Here is a 20,369-nt window from a genome sequence, read left to right on the forward strand (position 1 = left end):
GTGTATTCTCTTTCCTTGTTAGACCTCCACAAATGCGCGATCTCTCACATCTCTGGTTTAAATTCAATTTGCCACTGCTTTACCCACTTATCAGTTGATTGATATCTTCCTGGAGTCTCCAGCTTTCTTCTTCATTATCAACCACACTGCCTATTTTAATAACACCTGAAAACTTCGTAATCATAACACTTATATTCAAGTTTAGATCATTGATAAATACCATAAAAAGCAATGGATCTGGCACTGAAAACTGTGCAACCCCACTGGAAACATCCTTCCAGCCACAAAAACACCCATCAAACATTACCCTTTGCTTCCTGCCTGTGAGCCAAATTTGGATCCAATTTGCCACTGCGCCCTGAATCACATGGGCTTTTACTTAGAAAATGCATAATCATTAAATGTTTTCCTGCCTTCATGGGAAAACATCATTAATTGACTGATGATCTTCATTTGCACAACTAAAGAAATGTTAACTGAAGGAGAGTCCTTAATTGAATAACTTATCTGTGCTCTGCACTTTAGCTCTGAATCCATAAACCATTTTGGACACTGTGCTTTAGAAGTCTGCTTCAAAATGTTCATTGCTGGTAACATGTACATGAGACGTTGGAAACAGTGAGATAGACTGTAGTGCAAGGGACTGGTTATTGTGAAACAGCAAAGAAAATATACATTCTGGAAGAATACCATCGAAAAGAAGTGTGGCCCTAACAGCCAAAAAGAAGATGAAGTGCTGAGCCCTTTTCAGCAAAAAATTATTTTTCAAACATTTCTCTGACCGAATCTTCATAAAAGAAAAATGATGCTTTTAAAGTCATTAAACCCGAATTTTCGTGCACCCGAATCTTCTGAATCAGATGCCTCTCGTTGCGTCGACTGAATCCATGTCCCTTTCAAAATTCTGCTGACATGCGCACTATTAAATGTGCCACTAACTTATAGAATCAAAGAATAAGGGAATGGATGCAGCCCGTCGAGCCCATGCCAACTCTCAACAAGTCTCACTCCCCTGTCATTTACCCACAGCTGTGCAATTTTTTTCATTCGGATACTTATCCAACTCCGTTTTGAAAGATAAGATTGAGTCTGACTCCACCGCCCTTTAGAGAAGTGTATTCCAGATTCTAACCACTTGCTGAGGAATGGCCACTCCTATTCCTATGTATAAAGGCAGAGAAACACGGGATCAATTCCTGCCACACTCACAACCTTGCTAAATATAGCACCGTTATTCTATTCTCGTGACACAAGCTCCAGAAGTGTAGTCCAGCTGTTGAGGTTAAAGCTCTGGTTATGTTCCCAACAACGTTACTGCCACAGCGTTTCTGTAGTGTAGTGGTTATCACGTTCGCCTAACACGCGAAAAGTCCCCGGTTCGAAACCGGGCGGAAACATTATGCAAACGTGTTCAATTAATGATAAGATAAAATTAAATCATTCAGATTAGTGGTTCAATGTTAACAGAGTGCAGTGTCTCACGATGCTGGTCCATTTGCTGATTTCTCTCTGCAGTTCTGTTCACATTCAAATTCTACACAGTGTCTCTCACTCCCTCCCGTTTGCAGCCCTGACGCTGGAGAAACCAGATCTCAAAGCTGCACATTCCTTGCATTCAGGTCAGCTGTGAGAGATTATTAAAGGATCCTGCCACGCCACCACGCTTCACAACAGAAAATTAAAGCCACAAACAAACCCATCGACTAATCGCTCTTCCTCAGCTCCAGAGTGAGTGAGGGCGGGACAAGCCCTAACTTCCGCTCCCACACTCTCCAATGAGCCGCTGCCGGCGGAAAGCGGAGAATGCAGCATCAAACAGCGGTTTACCGCCCTTCACTGGGCTTCAAAATGCCACCGTTCGAGACAACGCTCCACCTGCTCCGAACAACAGCCTCACAAGATGCTTGATCTCAGCTTCCTGAGTTCGAGCCCCAGCTTGCACGAACACTTCTTCACTGGAAACACCATTAATTATCTGATTGCCACGTTTTGCATCATGAAAGTAATCCTAACCGATAATTATATAATCATAGAGGTTTACAGCATGGAAGGAGTCATTTAAGCCCATCGTATCTGCACCGGCCAACAAATGCCCAGTTTTAGGTGTGTACCCCTGCACCTTATTGCATTTCATGTGCACATCTAAGAACTGGTTAAATGTGGTGAGGGTTTCTGCCTGCACCACACTTTCAGGCAGTGAGTTTGAGACCCCCACAAACATCTGCATGCAGAATGTTCACTTCAAATCCCCTTTAACCCTTACACTAATTACTTTTAAATTATGCAGCCTGGTTGTTGACCACTCCACTATGTGAAATAGACCCTTTTAATCAACAATATCTAGGCCCCTCCTATTTTTATACACCTCAATGCTGTCGCCCATCAGCCTCCTCTGTTCCAAGGAAAACAAACCCATCCTATTCAATCTGTCCTCATAGCAAAGTTGCTCCACTCCCGGCAACATCTACGTAAATCTCCTCTGTACCCTCTCCAGCGTATGCACGTTCTTCCTTCAATGCGGTGACCAGAACTGCACGCAGAACTCCAGCTGTGGCCTAACCAGAATTTAATACAGTTCTAGCATAACCCACTTGCTGTTCTGTTCCTTGCTTCTGCCAATAAATGCAACCATTCCATATGAATTCTTAATCAACTTTTCCAACTGGTCAGCTACCTTCAGGGATCTGTGGACAAGCAATCCCAGTTACCTTTGTTTCTCTACACTTATCAATGTCATACCAGTTGATGTGTATTCCCTTTCCTTGTTAGCCCTCCACAAATGCGCGATCTCTCATTTTCCACTGCTCTACCACCTTATCAGTTGATTGTTATCTTCCTGGAGTCTCCAGCTTTCTTCTTCATTATCAACCACACTGCCTATTTTAATAACACCTGAAAACTTCGGAATCATAACATCTATATTCAAGTTTAGATCATTGATAAATACCATAAAAAGCAATGGATCTGGCACTGAAAACTGCGGAACCACACTGGAAACATCCTTCCAGTCACAAAAACACCCATCAAACATTACCCTTTGCTTCCTGCCTCTGAGCCAAATTTTGATCCAATTTGCCACTTCGCCCTGAATCACATGGGCTTTTACTTAGAAAATGCATAATCATTAAATGTTATACTGCCTTCATGGGAAAACATCATTAATTGACTGATGATCTTCATTTGCACAACTAAAGAAATGTTAACTGAAGGAGAATCCTTAATTGAATAACTTATCTGTGCTCTGCACTTTACCTCTGAATCCATAAACCATTTTGGACACTGTGCTTTAGAAGTCTGCTTCAAAATGTTCATTGCTGGTAACATGTACATGGGAAGTTGGAAACAGTGAAATAGACTGTAGTGCAAGGGACTGATTATTGTGAAACAGCAAAGAAAATATACATTCTGGAAGAATACCATCCAAAAGAAGTGTGACCCGAACAGCCAAAAAGAAGATGAAGTGCTGAGTCCTTTTCAGCAAAAAATTCTTTTCCCAAACATTTCTCTGACCGAATCTTCACAAAACAAAAATGATGCTTTTAAAGTCATTAAACCCGAATTTTCGTGCAACCGAATCTTCTGAATCAGATGCCTCTCGTTGTGCCTACTGAATCCATGTCCCTTTCAATATTCTGCTGACATGCACACTATTAAATGTGCCACGAACGTATACAATCAAAGAATAACGGAATGGGTGCAGCCCGTCGAGCCCATGCCAACTCTCAACAAGTCTCACTCCCCTGTCATTTACCCACAGCTGTGCAATTTTTTGCATTCGGATACTTATCCAACTCCGTTTTAAAAGATAAGATTGAGTCTGACTCCACCGCCCTTTAGAGCAGTGTATTCCAGATTCTAACCACTTGCTGAGGAATGGCCACTCCTGTTCCTGTGTATAAAGGCAGAGAAACACGTGATCAATTCCTGCCACACTCACAACCTTGCTAAATATCGCACCGTTATTCTATTCTCGTGACACAAGCTACAGAAGTGTAGTCCAGCTGTTGAGGTTAAAGCTCTGGTTATGTTCCCAACAATGTTACTGCCGCAGCGTTACCGTAGTGTAGTGGTTATCACGTTCGCCTCACACGCGAAAGGTCCCCGGTTCGAAACCGGGTGGAAACATTATGCAAAAGTGTTCAATTAATGATTCGAAAAAATTAAATCATTCATATTAGTGGTTCAATATTAACAGAGTGCAGTGTCTCACGATGCTGTTCCATTTGATGATTTCTCTCCGCAGTTCTGTTCACACTCAAATTCTACACAGTGTCTCTCACTCCCTCCCGTTTCCAGCCCTGACGCTGGAGAAACCATATCTCAAAGCTGCACATTCCGTGCATTCAGGTCAGCTGTGAGAGATTATTAAAGGATCCTGCCACGCCACCACGCTTCACACCAGAAAATTAAAGCCACAAACAAACCCATCGACTAATCGCTCTTCCCCAGCTCCAGAGTGAGTGAGGGCGGGACAAGCCCTAACTTCCGCTCCCACACTCTCCAATCAGCCGCTGCCGGCGGAAAGCGGAGAATGCAGTATCAAACAGCGGTTTACCGCCCTTCACTGGGCTGCAAAATGCCACCGTTCGAGACAACGCTACCCGGACACCGAACAGCAGCCTCATAAGATGCTTCATCTCAGCGACCTGAGTTCGAGCCCCAGCTTGCACGAACACTTCTTCACTGGAAACACCATTAATTATCTGATTGCCACGTTTTGCATCATGAAAGTAATCCTAACCGATAATTATATAATCATAGAGGTTTACAGCATGGAAGGAGTCATTTAAGCCCATCGTATCTGCACCGGCCAACAAATGCCCTGCACCTTATTGCATTTCATGTGCACATCTAAGAACTTGTTAAATGTGGTGAGGGTTTCTGTCTGCTTCAAAATGTTCATTGCTGGTAACATGCACATGGGACTTTGGAAACAGTGAGATAGACTGTAGTGCAAGGGACTGTTTATTGTGAAACAGCAAAGAAAATATACATTCTGGAAGAATACCATCGAAAAGAAGTGTGACCCTAACAGCCAAAAAGAAGATGAAGTGCTGAGTCCTTTTCAGCAAAAAATTATTTTCCCAAACATTTCTCTGACCGAATCTTCACAAAACAAAAATGATGCTTTTAAAGTCATTAAACCGTAATTTTCGTGCACCCGTATCTTCTGAATCAGATGCCTCTCGTTGTGCCGACTGAATCCATGTCCCTTTCAATATTCTGCTGACATGCACACTTCTTAACCAACTTTTCCAACTCGCCAGCTACCTTCAGGGATCTGTGGACAAGCAATCCCAGTTGCCTTTGTTCCTCTACACTTCTCAATGTCATACCAGTTGATGTGTATTCCCTTTCCTTGTTAGCCCTCCACAAATGAGCGATCTCTCACATCTCTGGATTAAATTCCATTTGCCACTGATCTACCCCCTTATCAGTTGATTGATATCTTCCTGGAGTCTCCAGCTTTCTTCTTCATTATCAACCACACTGCCTATTTTAATAACACCTGAAAACTTCGTAATCATAACACCGATATTCAAGTTTAGATCATTGATAAATACCATAAAAAGCAATGGATCTGGCACTAAAAACTGTGGAACCCCACTAGAAACATCCTTCCAGTCACAAAAACACCCATCAAACATTACCGTTTGCTTCCTGCCTCTGAGCCAAATTTGGATCCAATTTGCCACTGTGCCCTGAATCACATGGGCTTTTACTTAGAAAATGCATAATCATTAAATGTTATCCTGCCTTCATGGGAAAACATCATTAACTGACTGATGATCTTCATTTGCACAACTAAAGAAATGTTAACTGAAGGAGAGTCCTTAATTGAATAACTTATCTGTGCTCTGCACTTTACCTCTGAATCCATAAACCATTTTGGACACTGTGCTTTAGAAGTCTGCTTCAAAATGTTCCTTGCTGGTAACATGTACATGGGACGTTGGAAACAGTGAGATAGACTGTAGTGCAAGGGACTGGTTATTGTGAAACAGCAAAGAAAATATACATTCTGGAAGAATACCATCGAAAAGAAGTGTGGCCCTAACAGCCAAAAAGAAGATGAAGTGCTGAGCCCTTTTCAGCAAAAGAATCTTTGCCCAAACATTTCTCTGACCGAAACTTCACAAAACAAAAATGATGCTTTTAAAGTCATTAAACCCGAATTGTCGTGCACCCGAATCTTCTGAATCAGATGCCTCTCGTTGTGCCGACTGAATCCATGTGCCTTTCAATATTCTGCTGACATGCACACTATTAAATGTGCCACTAACTTATAGAATCAAAGAATAAGGTAATGGTTGCAGCCCGTCGAGCCCATGCCAACTCTCAACAAGTCTCACTCCCCTGTCATTTTCCCACAGCTGTGCAATTTTTTTCATTCGGATACTTATCCAACTCCGTTTTGAAAGATAAGATTGAGTCTGACTCCACCGCCCTTTAGAGCAGTGTATTCCAGATTCTAAACACTTGCTGAGGAATGGCCACTCCTGTTCCTATGTATAAAGGCAGAGAAACACGGGATCAATTCCTGCCTCACTCACAACCTTGCGAAATATAGCACCGTCATTCTATTCTCGTGACACAAGCTCCAGAAGTGTAGTCCAGCTGTTGAGGTTAAAGCTCTGGTTATGTTCCCAACAACGTTACTGGCACAGCGTTTCCATAGTGTAGTGGTTATCACGTTCGCCTCACACGCGAAAGGTCCCCGTTTCGAAACCGGGCGGAAACATTATGCAAACGTGTTCAATTAATGATAAGATAAAATTAAATCATTCATATTGGTGGTTCAATATTAACAGAGTGCAGTGTCTCACGATGTTGTTCCATTTGCTGATTTCTCTCTGCAGTTCTGTCCACACTCAAATTCGACACAGTGTCTCTCACTCCCTCCCGTTTCCAGCCCTGACGCTGGAGAAACCATATCTCAAAGCTGCACATTCCGTGCATTCAGGTCAGCTGTGAGAGATTATTAAAGGATCCTGCCACGCCACCACGCTTCACAACAGAAAATTAAAGCCACAAACAAACCCATCGACTAATCGCTCTTCCCCAGCTCCAGAGTGAGTGAGGGCGGGACAAGCCCTAACTTCCGCTCTCACACTCTCCAATCAGCCGCTGTCGGCGGAAAGCGGAGAATGCAGCATCAAACAGCGGTTTACCGCCCTTCACTGGGCTGCAAAATGCCACCGTTCGAGACAACGCTCCCCGTACACCAAACAGCAGCCTCATAAGATGCTTCATCTCAGCTTCCTGAGTTCGAGCCCCAGCTTGCACGAACACTTCTTCACTGGAAACACCATTAATTATCTGATTGCCACGTTTTGCATCATGAAAGTAATCCTAACCGATAATTATATAATCATAGAGGTTTACAGCATGGAAGGAGTCATTTAAGCCCATCGTATCTGCACCGGCCAACAAATGTCCAGTTTTAGATGTGTCCCCCTGCACCTTATTGCATTTCATGTGCACATCTCAGTACTTGTTAAATGTGCTGAGGGTTTCTGCCTGCACCACACTTTCAGGCAGTGAGTTTGAGACCCCCACAAACATCTGCATGCAGAATGTTCACTTCAAATCCCCTTTAACCCTTACACTAATTACTTTTAAATTATGCAGCCTGGTTGTTGACCACTCCACTATGTGAAATAGACCCTGTTAATCAACAATATCTAGGCCCCTCATTTTTATATACACCTTAATGCTGTCGCCCATCAGCCTCCTCTGTTCCAAGGAAAACAAACCGATCCTATCCAATCTGTCCTCATAGCAAAGTTGCTCTACTCCCGGCAACATCTACGTAAATCTCCTCTGTACCCTCTCCAGCGTATTCACGTCCTTCCTTCAATGCGGTGACTAGAACTGCACGCAGTTCTCCAGCTGTGGCCTAACCAGAATTTTATACAGTTCTAGCAAAACCCACTTGCTGTTCTGTTCCTTGCTTCTGCCAATAAATGCAACCATTCCATATGACTTCTTAACCAACTTTTCCACCTGACCAGCTACCTTCAGGGATCTGTGGACAAGCAATCCCAGTTACCTTTGTTCCTCTACACTTCTCAATTTCATACCAGTTGATGTGTATTCCCTTTCCTTGTTAGCCCTCCACAAATGCGCGATCTCTCACATCTCTGGATTAAATTCCATTTGCCACTGCTCTACCCCCTGATCAGTTGATTGATATCTTCCTGGAGTCTCCAGCTTTCTTCTTCATTATCAATCACACTGCCTATTTTAATAACACCTGAAAACTTCGTAATCATAACACCTATATTCAAGTTTAGTTCATTGATAAATAGCATAAAAAGCAATGGATCTGGCACTGAAAACTGTGGAACCCCACTGGAAACATCCTTCCAGTCACAAAAACACCCATCAAACATTACCCTTTGCTTCCTGCCTCTGAGCCAAATTTGGATCCAATTTGCCACTTCGCCCTGAATCACATGGGCTTTTACTTAGAAAATGCATAATCATTAAATGTTATCCTGCTTCATGGGAAAACATCATTTATTGACTGATGATCTTCATTTGCACAACTAAAGAAATGTTAACTGAAGGAGAGTCCTTAATTGAATAACTTAGCTGTGCTCTGCACTTTACCTCTGAATCCATAAACCATTTTGGACACTGTGCTTTAGAAGTCTGCTTCAAAATGTTCATTGCTGGTAACATGTACATGAGACGTTGGAAACAGTGAGATAGACTGTAGTGCAAGGGACTGCTTATTGTGAAACAGCAAAGAAAATATGCATTCTGGAAAAATAACATCGAAAAGAAGTGTGGCCCTAACAGCCAAAAAGAAGATGAAGTGCTGAGTCCTTCTCAGGAAAAACTTCTTTTCCCAAACATTTCTCTGACCGAATCTTCACAAAACAAAAATTATGCTTTTAAAGTCATTAAACCCGAATTTTCGTGCACCCGAATCTTCTGAATCAGATGCCTCTCGTTGTGCCGACTGAATCCATGTCCCTTTCAATATTCTGCTGACATGCACACTATTAAATGTGCCACTAACTTATAGAATCAAAGAATAAGGGAATGGTTGCAGCCCGTCGAGCCCATGCCATCTCTCAACATGTCTCACTCCCCTGTCATTTACCCACAGCTGTGCAACTTTTTTTCATTCGGATACTGATCCAACTCCGTTTTGAAAGATAAGATTGAGTCTGACATTCCCGCCCTTTAGAGCAGTGTATTCCAGATTCTAACCACTTGCTGAGGAATGGCCACTCCTGTTCCTATGTATAAAGGCAGAAAAACACGGGATCAATTCCTGCCTCACTCACAACCTTGCTAAATATAGCACCGTCATTCTATTCTCGTGACACAAGCTCCAGAAGCGTAGTCCAGCTGTTGAGGTTAAAGCTCTGGTTATATTCCCAACAATGTTACTGGCACAGCGTTTCCGTAGTGTAGTGGTTATCACGTTCGCCTCACACGCGAAAGATCCCCGATTCGAAACCGGGCGGAAACATTATGCAAACGTGTTCAATTAATGATTAGATAAAATTAAATCATTCATATTAGTGGTTCAATATTAACAGAGTGCAGTGTCTCACGATGCTGGTCCATTTTCTGATTTCTCTCTACAGTTCTGTTCACACTCAAATTCTACACAGTGTCTCTCACTCCCTCCCGTTTCCAGCCCTGACGCTGGAGAAACAATATCTCAAAGCTGCACATTCCGTGCATTCAGGTCAGCTGTGAGAGATTATTAAAGGATCCTGCCACGCCACCACGCTTCACAACAGAAAATTAAAGCCACAAACAAACCCATCGAATAATCGCTCTTCCCCAGCTCCAGAGTGCGTGAGGGCGGGACAAGCCCAAACTTCCGCTCCCACACTCTCCAATCAGCGGCTGCCGGCGGAAAGCGGAGAATGCAGCATCAAACAGCGGTTTACCGCCCTTCACTGGGCTGCAAAATGCCACCGTTCGAGACAACGCTCACCGTACACCGAACAGCAGCCTCATAAGATGCTTCATCTCAGCTTCCTGACTTCGAGCCCCAGCTTGCACGAACACTTCTTCACTGGAAACACCATTAATTATCTGATTGCCACGTTTTGCATCATGAAAGTAATCCTTACCGATAATTATATAATCATAGAGGTTTACAGCATGGAAGGAGTCATTTAAGCCCATCGTATCTGCACCGTCCAACAAATGTCCAGTTTTAGGTGTGTCCCCCTGCACCTTATTGCATTTCATGTGCACATCTCAGAACTTGTTAAATGTGGTGAGGGTTTCTGCCTGCACCACACTTTCAGGCCGTGAGTTTGAGACCCCCACAAACATCTGCATGCAGAATGTTCACTTCAAATCCCCTTTAACCCTTACACTAATTTCTTTTAAATTATGCAGCCTGGTTGTTGACCACTCCACTATGTGAAATAGACCCTTTTAATCAACAATATCTAGGCCCCTCCTTTTTATTTACACCTTAATGCTGTCGCCCATCAGCCTCCTCTGTTCCAAGGAAAACAAACCCATCCTATCCAATCTGTCCTCAGAGCAAAGTTGCTCCACTCCCGGCAACATCTACGTAAATCTCCTCTGTACCCTCTCCAGCGTATTCACGTCCTTCCTTCAATGCGGTGACTAGAACTGCACGCAGTACTCCAGCTGTGGCCTAACCAGAATTGTATACAGTTCTAGCAAAACCCACTTGCTGTTCTGTTCCTTGCTTCTGCCAATAAATGCAACCATTCCATATGACTTCTTAACCAACTTTTCCAACTGACCAGCTACCTTCAGGGATCTGTGGACAAGCAATCCCAGTTACCTTTGTTCCTCTACACTTCTCAATTTCATACCAGTTGATGTGTATTCCCTTTCCTTGTTAGCCCTCCACAAATGCGCGATCTCTCACATCTCTGGATTAAATTCCATTTGCCACTGCTCTACCCCCTGATCAGTTGATTGATATCTTCCTGGAGTCTCCAGCTTTCTTCTTCATTATCAATCACACTGCCTATTTTAATAACACCTGAAAACTTCGTAATCATAACACCTATATTCAAGTTTAGTTCATTGATAAATAGCATAAAAAGCAATGGATCTGGCACTGAAAACTGTGGAACCCCACTGGAAACATCCTTCCAGTCACAAAAACACCCATCAAACATTACCCTTTGCTTCCTGCCTCTGAGCCAAATTTGGATCCAATTTGCCACTTCGCCTTGAATCACATGGGCTTTTACTTAGAAAATGCATAATCATTAAATGTTATCCTGCCTTCATGGGAAAACATCATTTATTGACTGATGATCTTCATTTGCACAACTAAAGAAATGTTAACTGAAGGAGAGTCCTTAATTGAATAACTTAGCTGTGCTCTGCACTTTACCTCTGAATCCATAAACCATTTTGGACACTGTGCTTTAGAAGTCTGCTTCAAAATGTTCATTGCTGGTAACATGTACATGAGACATTGGAAACAGTGAGATAGACTGTAGTGCAAGGGACTGCTTATTGTGAAACAGCAAAGAAAATATGCATTCTGGAAAAATAACATCGAAAAGAAGTGTGGCCCTAACAGCCAAAAAGAAGATGAAGTGCTGAGCCCTTTTCAGCAAAAGAATCTTTGCCCAAACATTTCTCTGACCGAAACTTCACAAAACAAAAATGATGCTTTTAAAGTCATTAAACCCGAATTGTCGTGCACCCGAATCTTCTGAATCAGATGCCTCTCGTTGTGTCGACTGAATCCATGTCCCTTTCAATATTCTGCTGACATGCGCACTATTAAATGTGCCACTAACTTATAGAATCAAAGAATAAGGGAATGGATGCAGCCCGTCGAGCCCATGCCAACTCTCAACAAGTCTCACTCCCCTGTCATTTACCCACAGCTGTGCAATTTTTTTCATTCGGATACTTATCCAACTCCGTTTTGAAAGATAAGATTGAGTCTGACTCCACCGCCCTTTAGAGAAGTGTATTCCAGATTCTAACCACTTGCTGAGGAATGGCCACTCCTATTCCTATGTATAAAGGCAGAGAAACACGGGAACAATTCCTGCCACACTCACAACCTTGCAATATCGCACCGTTATTCGATTCTCGTGACACAAGCTCCAGAAGTGTAGTCCAGCTGTTGAGGTTAAAGCTCTGGTTATGTTCCCAACGATGTTATTGCACCAGCGTTTCCGTAGTGTAGTGGTTATCACGTTCGCATAACACGCGAAAGGTCCCCGGTTCAAAACCGGGCGGAAACATTATGCAAACGTGTTCAATTAATGATAAGATAAAATTAAATCATTCATATTGGTGGTTCAATGCTAACAGAGTGCAGTGTCTCACGATGCTGTTCCATTTGCTGATTTCTCTCTACAGTTCTGTTCACACTCAAATTCGACACAGTGTCTCTCACTCCCTCCCGCTTCCAGCACTGACGCTGGAGAAACCATATCTCAAAGCTGCACATTCCGTGCATTCAGGTCAGCTGTGAGAGATTATTGAAGGATCCTGCCACGCCACCACGCTTCACAACAGAAAATTAAAGCCACAAACAAACCCATCGACTAATCGCTCTTCCTCAGCTCCAGAGTGAGTGAGGGCGGGACAAGCCCTAACTTCCGCTCCCACACTCTCCAATCAGCCGCTGCCGGCGGAAAGCGGAGAATGCAGCATCAAACAGCGGTTTACCGCCCTTCACTGGGCTGCAAAATGCCATCGTTCCAGACAACGCTCCCCGTGCTCCGAACAGCAGCCTCATAAGATGCTTCATCTCAGCTTCCTGAGTTCGAGCCCCAGCTTGCACGAACACTTCTTCACTGGAAACAGCATTAATTATCTAATTGCCACGTTTTGCATCATGAAAGTAATCCTAACCGATAATTATATAATCATAGAGGTTTACAGCATGGAAGGAGTCATTTACGCCCAACGTATCTGCACCGGCCAACAAATGCCCAGTTTTAGGTGTGTCCCCCTGCACCTTATTGCATTTCATGTGCACATCTAAGAACTTGTTAAATGTGGTGAGGGTTTCTGCCTGCACCACACTTTCAGGCAGTGAGTTTGAAACCCCCACAAACATCTGCATGCAGAATGTTCACTTCAAATCCCCTTTAACCCTTACACTAATTACTTTTAAATTATGCAGCCTGGTTGTTGACCAGTCCACTATGTGAAATAGACCCTTTTAATCAACAATATCTAGGCCTTTCCTATTTTTATACACCTCAATGCGGTCGCCCATCAGCCTCCTCTGTTCCAAGGAAAACAAACCCATCCTATCCAATCTGTCCTCATAGCAATGTTGCTCCACTCCAGGCACCATCTACGTAAATCTCCTCTGTACCCTCTCCAGTGTATTCACGTTCTTCCTTCAATGCGGTGACCAGAACTGCACGCAGTACTCCAGCTGTGGCCTAACCAGAATTTTATACAGTTCTTGCACAACCCACTTGCTGCTCTGTTCCTTGCTTCTGCCAATAAATGCAATCATTCCATATGACTTCTTAATCAACTTTTCCAACTGGTCAGCTACTTTCAGGGATCTGTGGACAAGCAATCCCAGTTACCTTTGTTCCTCTACACTTCTCAATGTCATACCAGTTGATGTGTATTCCCTTTCCTTGTTAGCCCTCCACAAATGCGCGATCTCTCACATCTCTGGATTAAATTCCATTTGCCACTGCTCTACCCCCTTATCAGTTGATTGATATCTTCCTGGAGTCTCCAGCTTTCTTCTTCATTATCAACCACACTGCCTATTTTAATAACACCTGAAAACTTCGTAATCATAACACCTATATTCAAGTTTAGATCATTGATAAATACCATAAGAAGCAATGGATCTGGCACTGAAAACTGTGGAACCCCACTGGAAACATCCTTCCAGTCACAAAAACACCCATCAAACATTACCCTTTGCTTCCTGCCTCTGAGCCAAATTTGGATCCAATTTGCCACTTCGCCTTGAATCACATGGGCTTTTACTTAGAAAATGCATAATCATTAAATGTTATCCAGCCTTCATTGGAAAACATCATTAATTGACTTATGATCTTCATTTGCACAACTAAAGAAATGTTAACTGAAGGAGAATCCTTAATTGAATAACTTATCTGTGCTCTGCTCTTTACCTCTGAATCCATAAACCATTTTGGACACTGTGCTTTAGAAGTCTGCTTCAAAATGTTCATTGCTGGTAACATGTATATGAGACGTTGGAAACAGTGAGATAGACTGCAGTGCAAGGGACTGGTTATTGTGAAACAGCAAAGAAAATATACATTCTGGAAGAATACCATCGAAAAGAAGTGTGGCCCTAACAGCCAAAAAGAAGATGAAGTGCTGAGCCCTTTTCAGCAAAAAATTCTTTTTCAAACATTTCTCTGACCGAATCTTCACAAAAGAAAAATGATGCTGTTAAAGTCATTAAACCCGAATTTTCATGCACCGGAATCTTCTGAATCAGATGCCTCTCGTTGTGCCGACTGAATCCATGTCCCTTTCAATATTCTGCTGACATGCACACTATTAAATGTGCCACTAACTTATAGAATCAAAGCATAAGGGAATGGATGCAGCCCGTCGAGCCCATGCCAACTCTCAACAAGTCTCACTCCCCTGTCATTTACCCACAGCTGTGCAATTTTTTTCATTCGGATACTTATCCAACTCCGTTTTGAAAGATAAGATTGAGTCTGACTCCACCGCCCTTTAGAGAAGTGTATTCCAGATTCTAACCACTTGCTGAGGAATGGCCACTCCTGTTCCTATGTATAAAGGCAGATAAACACGGGTTCAATTCCTGCCACACTCACAACCTTGCTAAATATAGCACCGTCATTCTGTTCTCGTGACACAAGCTCCAGAAGTGTCGTCCAGCTGTTGAGGTTAAAGCTCTGGTTATGTTCCCAACAATGTTACTGCCACAGCGTTTCCGTAGTGTAGTGGTTATCACGTTCGCCTAACACGCGAAAGGTCCCCGGTTCGAAACCGGGCGGAAATATTATGCAAACGTGTTCAATTCATGATAAGATAAAATTAAATCATTCATATTAGTGGTTCAATGTTAACAGAGTGCAGTGTCTCACGATGCTATTCCATTTGCTGATTTCTCTCTGCAGTTCTGTTCACACTCAAATTCTACACAGTGTCTCTCACTCCCTCCCGTTTCCAGCCCTGACGCTGGAGAAACCATATCTCAAAGCTGCACATTCCGTGCATTCAGGTCAGCTGTGAGAGATTATTAAAGGATCCTGCCACGCCACCACGCTTCACAACAGAAAATTAAAGCCACAAACAAACCCATCGACTAATCGCTCTTCCCCAGCTCCAGAGTGAGTGAGGGCGGGACAAGCCCTAACTTCCGCTCCCACACTCTCCAATCAGCCGCTGCCGGCGGAAAGCGGAGAATGCAGCATCAAACAGCGGTTTACCGCCCTTCACTGGGCTTCAAAATGCCACCGTTCGAGACAACGCTCCACCTGCTCCGAACAACAGCCTCACAAGATGCTTGATCTCAGCTTCCTGAGTTCGAGCCCCAGCTTGCACGAACACTTCTTCACTGGAAACACCATTAATTATCTGATTGCCACGTTTTGCATCATGAAAGTAATCCTAACCGATAATTATATAATCATAGAGGTTTACAGCATGGAAAGAGTCATTTACGCCCATCGTATCTGCACCGGCCAACAAATGCCCAGTTTTAGGTGTGTACCCCTGCACCTTATTGCATTTCATGTGCACATCTGCGAACTGGTTAAATGTGGTGAGGGTTTCTGCCTGCACCACACTTTCAGGCAGTGAGTTTGAGACCCCCACAAACATCTGCATGCAGAATGTTCACTTCAAATCCCCTTTAACCCTTACACTAATTACTTTTAAATTATGCAGCCTGGTTGTTGACCACTCCACTATGTGAAATAGACTCTTTTAATCAACAATATCTAGGCCCCTCCTATTTTTATACACCTCAATGCGGTCGCCCATCAGCTTCCTCTGTTCCAAGGAAAACAAACCCATCCTATCCAATCTGTCCTCATAGCAAAGTTGCTCCACTCCCGGCAACATCTACGTAAATCTCCTCTGTACCCTCTCCAGCGTATTCACATTCTTCCTTCAATGCAGTGACCAGAACTGCACGCAGAACTCCAGCTGTGGCCTAACCAGAATTTAATACAGTTCTAGCACAACCCACTTGCTGTTCTGTTCCTTGCTTCTGCCAATAAATGCAACCATTCCATATGAATTCTTAATCAACTTTTCCAACTGGTCAGCTACCTTCAGGGATCTGTGGACAAGCAATCCCAGTTACCTTTTTTCCTCTACACTTCTCAATGTCATACCAGTTGATGTGTATTCCCTTTCCTTGTTAGCCCTCCACAAATGCGCGATCTCTCACATCTCTGGATTAAATTCAGTTTGCCACTGCTCTACCCCCTTATCAGTTGATTGATATCTTCCTGGAGTCTCCAGCTTTCTTCTTCATTATCAACCACACTGCCTATTTTAATAACACCTGAAAACTTCGTAATCATAACACCTATATTCAAGTTTAGATCATTGATAAATACCAAAAAAAGCAATGGATCTGGCACTGAAAACTGTGGAACCACACTGGAAACATCCTTCCAGTCACAAAAACACCCATCAAACATTACCCTTTGCTTCCTGCCTCTGAGCCAAATTTGGATCCAATTTGCCACTTCGCCTTGAATCACATGGGCTTTTACTTAGAAAATGCATAATCATTAAATGTTATCCTGCCTTCATGGGAAAACATCATTAATTGACTGATGATCTTCATTTGCACAACTAAAGAAATATTATCTGAAGGAGAATCCTTAATTGAATAACTTATCTGTGCTCTGCTCTTTACCTCTGAATCCATAAACCATTTTGGACACTGTGCTTTAGAAGTCTGCTTCAAAATGTTCATTGCTGGTAACATGTACATGAGACGTTGGAAACAGTGAGATAGACTGCAGTGCAAGGGACTGGTTATTGTGAAACAGCAAAGAAAATATACATTCTGGAAGAATACCATCGAAAAGAAGTGTGGCCCTAACAGCCAAAAAGAAGATGAAGTGCTGAGCCCTTTTCAGCAAAAAATTATTTTTCAAACATTTCTCTGACCGAATCTTCACAAAAGAAAAATGATGCTTTTAAAGTCATTAAACCCGAATTTTCATGCACCGAAATCTTCAGAATCCGATGCCTCTCGTTGTGTCGACTGAATCCATGTCCCTTTCAATATTCTGCTGACATGCGCACTATTAAATGTGCCACTAACTTATAGAATCAAAGAATAAGGGAATGGTTGCAGCCCGTCGAGCCCATGCCAACTCTCAACAAGTCGCACTCCAATGTCATTTACCCACAGCTGAGGAATGGCCACTCCTGTTCCTATGTATAAAGGAAGAGAAACACGGGATCAATTCCTGCCACACTCACAACCTTGCTAAATATAGCACCGTTATTCGATTCTCGTGACACAAGCTCCAGAAGTGTAGTCCAGCTGTTGAGGTTAAAGCTCTGGTTAAGTTCCCAACGATGTTACTGCACCAGCGTTTCCGTAGTGTAGTGGTTATCACGTTCGCCTAACACGCGAAAGGTCCCCGGTTCGAAACCGGGCGGAAACATTATGCAAACGTGTTCAATTAATTATAAGTTAAAATTAAATCATTCAGATTAGTGGTTCAATGTTAACAGAGTGCAGTGTCTCACGATGCTATTCCATTTGCTGATTTCTCTCTACAGTTCTGTTCACACTCAAATTCTACACAGTGTCTCTCACTCCCTCCCGTTTCCAATCCTGACGCTGGAGAAACCATATCTCAAAGCTGCACATTCCGTGCATTCAGGTCAGCTGTGAGAGATTATTAAAGGATCCTGCCACGCCACCACGCTTCACAACAGAAAATTAAAGCCACAAACAAACCCATCGACTAATCGCTCTTCCTCAGCTCCAGAGTGAGTGAGGGCGGGACAAGCCCTAACTTCCGCTCCCACACTCTCCAATCAGCCGCTGCCGGCGGAAAGCGGAGAATGCAGCATCAAACAGCGGTTTACCGCCCTTCACTGGGCTGCAAAATGCCACCGTTCCAGACAACGCTCCCCGTGCTCCGAACAGCAGCCTCATAAGATGCTTCATCTCAGCTTCCTGAGTTCGAGCCCCAGCTTGCACGAACACTTCTTCACTAGAAACAGCATTAATTATCTGATTGCCACGTTTTGCATCATGAAAGTAATCCTAACCGATAATTATATAATCATAGAGGTTTTCAGCATGGAAAGAGTCATTTACGCCCATCGTATCTGCACCGGCCAACAAATGCCCAGTTTTAGGTGTGTACCCCTGCACCTTATTGCATTTCATGTGCACATCTGCGAACTGGTTAAATGTGGTGAGGGTTTCTGCCTGCACCACACTTTCAGGCAGTGAGTTTGAGACCCCCACAAACATCTGCATGCAGAATGTTCACTTCAAATCCCCTTTAACCCTTACACTAATTACTTTTAAATTATGCAGCCTGGTTGTTGACCACTCCACTATGTGAAATAGACTCTTTTAATCAACAATATCTAGGCCCCTCCTATTTTTATACACCTCAATGCGGTCGCCCATCAGCTTCCTCTGTTCCAAGGAAAACAAACCCATCCTATCCAATCTGTCCTCATAGCAAAGTTGCTCCACTCCCGGCAACATCTACGTAAATCTCCTCTGTACCCTCTCCAGCGTATTCACATTCTTCCTTCAATGCAGTGACCAGAACTGCACGCAGAACTCCAGCTGTGGCCTAACCAGAATTTAATACAGTTCTAGCACAACCCACTTGCTGTTCTGTTCCTTGCTTCTGCCAATAAATGCAACCATTCCATATGAATTCTTAATCAACTTTTCCAACTGGTCAGCTACCTTCAGGGATCTGTGGACAAGCAATCCCAGTTACCTTTTTTCCTCTACACTTCTCAATGTCATACCAGTTGATGTGTATTCCCTTTCCTTGTTAGCCCTCCACAAATGCGCGATCTCTCACATCTCTGGATTAAATTCAGTTTGCCACTGCTCTACCCCCTTATCAGTTGATTGATATCTTCCTGGAGTCTCCAGCTTTCTTCTTCATTATCAACCACACTGCCTATTTTAATAACACCTGAAAACTTCGTAATCATAACACCTATATTCAAGTTTAGATCATTGATAAATACCAAAAAAAGCAATGGATCTGGCACTGAAAACTGTGGAACCACACTGGAAACATCCTTCCAGTCACAAAAACACCCATCAAACATTACCCTTTGCTTCCTGCCTCTGAGCCAAATTTGGATCCAATTTGCCACTTCGCCTTGAATCACATGGGCTTTTACTTAGAAAATGCATAATCATTAAATGTTATCCTGCCTTCATGGGAAAACATCATTAATTGACTGATGATCTTCATTTGCACAACTAAAGAAATATTATCTGAAGGAGAATCCTTAATTGAATAACTTATCTGTGCTCTGCTCTTTACCTCTGAATCCATAAACCATTTTGGACACTGTGCTTTAGAAGTCTGCTTCAAAATGTTCATTGCTGGTAACATGTACATGAGACGTTGGAAACAGTGAGATAGACTCCAGTGCAAGGGACTGGTTATTGTGAAACAGCAAAGAAAATATACATTCTGGAAGAATACCATCGAAAAGAAGTGTGGCCCTAACAGCCAAAAAGAAGATGAAGTGCTGAGCCCTTTTCAGCAAAAAATTATTTTTCAAACATTTCTCTGACCGAATCTTCACAAAAGAAAAATGATGCTTTTAACGTCATTAAACCCGAATTTTCATGCACCGGAATCTTCTGAATCAGATGCCTCTCGTTGTGTCGACTGAATCCATGTCCCTTTCAATATTCTGCTGACATGCGCACTATTAAATGTGCCACTAACTTATAGAATCAAAGAATAAGGGAATGGTTGCAGCCCGTCGAGCCCATGCCAACTCTCAACAAGTCGCACTCCAATGTCATTTACCCACAGCTGAGGAATGGCCACTCCTGTTCCTATGTATAAAGGAAGAGAAACACGGGATCAATTCCTGCCACACTCACAACCTTGCTAAATATAGCACCGTTATTCGATTCTCGTGACACAAGCTCCAGAAGTGTAGTCCAGCTGTTGAGGTTAAAGCTCTGGTTAAGTTCCCAACGATGTTACTGCACCAGCGTTTCCGTAGTGTAGTGGTTATCACGTTCGCCTAACACGCGAAAGGTCCCCGGTTCGAAACCGGGCGGAAACATTATGCAAACGTGTTCAATTAATTATAAGTTAAAATTAAATCATTCAGATTAGTGGTTCAATGTTAACAGAGTGCAGTGTCTCACGATGCTATTCCATTTGCTGATTTCT

At 43.0% G+C, this 20,369-nt stretch overlaps 8 non-coding genes across 8 annotated transcripts; all 8 read left to right on the plus strand.

Moving 5' to 3' along the window:
• The first annotated feature begins 1,324 nt into the window (after window positions 1–1,324).
• trnav-aac (transfer RNA valine (anticodon AAC)) lies at window positions 1,325–1,397 on the plus strand. Its single transcript has one exon. It is a non-coding gene; the product is annotated as a tRNA-Val (tRNA).
• Window positions 1,398–4,052: 2,655 nt separating this feature from the next.
• On the plus strand, window positions 4,053–4,125 carry trnav-cac (transfer RNA valine (anticodon CAC)). The gene has a single exon. It is a non-coding gene; the product is annotated as a tRNA-Val (tRNA).
• A 2,544-nt stretch (window positions 4,126–6,669) lies between these two features.
• Window positions 6,670–6,742, plus strand: trnav-cac (transfer RNA valine (anticodon CAC)). The gene has a single exon. It is a non-coding gene; the product is annotated as a tRNA-Val (tRNA).
• Window positions 6,743–9,417: 2,675 nt separating this feature from the next.
• Window positions 9,418–9,490, plus strand: trnav-cac (transfer RNA valine (anticodon CAC)). Its single transcript has one exon. It is a non-coding gene; the product is annotated as a tRNA-Val (tRNA).
• Window positions 9,491–12,163: 2,673 nt separating this feature from the next.
• trnav-aac (transfer RNA valine (anticodon AAC)) lies at window positions 12,164–12,236 on the plus strand. The gene has a single exon. It is a non-coding gene; the product is annotated as a tRNA-Val (tRNA).
• Window positions 12,237–14,910: 2,674 nt separating this feature from the next.
• Window positions 14,911–14,983, plus strand: trnav-aac (transfer RNA valine (anticodon AAC)). Its single transcript has one exon. It is a non-coding gene; the product is annotated as a tRNA-Val (tRNA).
• A 2,565-nt stretch (window positions 14,984–17,548) lies between these two features.
• Window positions 17,549–17,621, plus strand: trnav-aac (transfer RNA valine (anticodon AAC)). The gene has a single exon. It is a non-coding gene; the product is annotated as a tRNA-Val (tRNA).
• Window positions 17,622–20,186: 2,565 nt separating this feature from the next.
• On the plus strand, window positions 20,187–20,259 carry trnav-aac (transfer RNA valine (anticodon AAC)). The gene has a single exon. It is a non-coding gene; the product is annotated as a tRNA-Val (tRNA).
• The last annotated feature ends 110 nt before the right edge of the window (window positions 20,260–20,369 follow it).

This window comes from Pristiophorus japonicus, chromosome 3, assembly GCF_044704955.1.
Source record: "Pristiophorus japonicus isolate sPriJap1 chromosome 3, sPriJap1.hap1, whole genome shotgun sequence".
Classification (NCBI taxonomy): Eukaryota; Metazoa; Chordata; class Chondrichthyes; family Pristiophoridae; genus Pristiophorus; species Pristiophorus japonicus.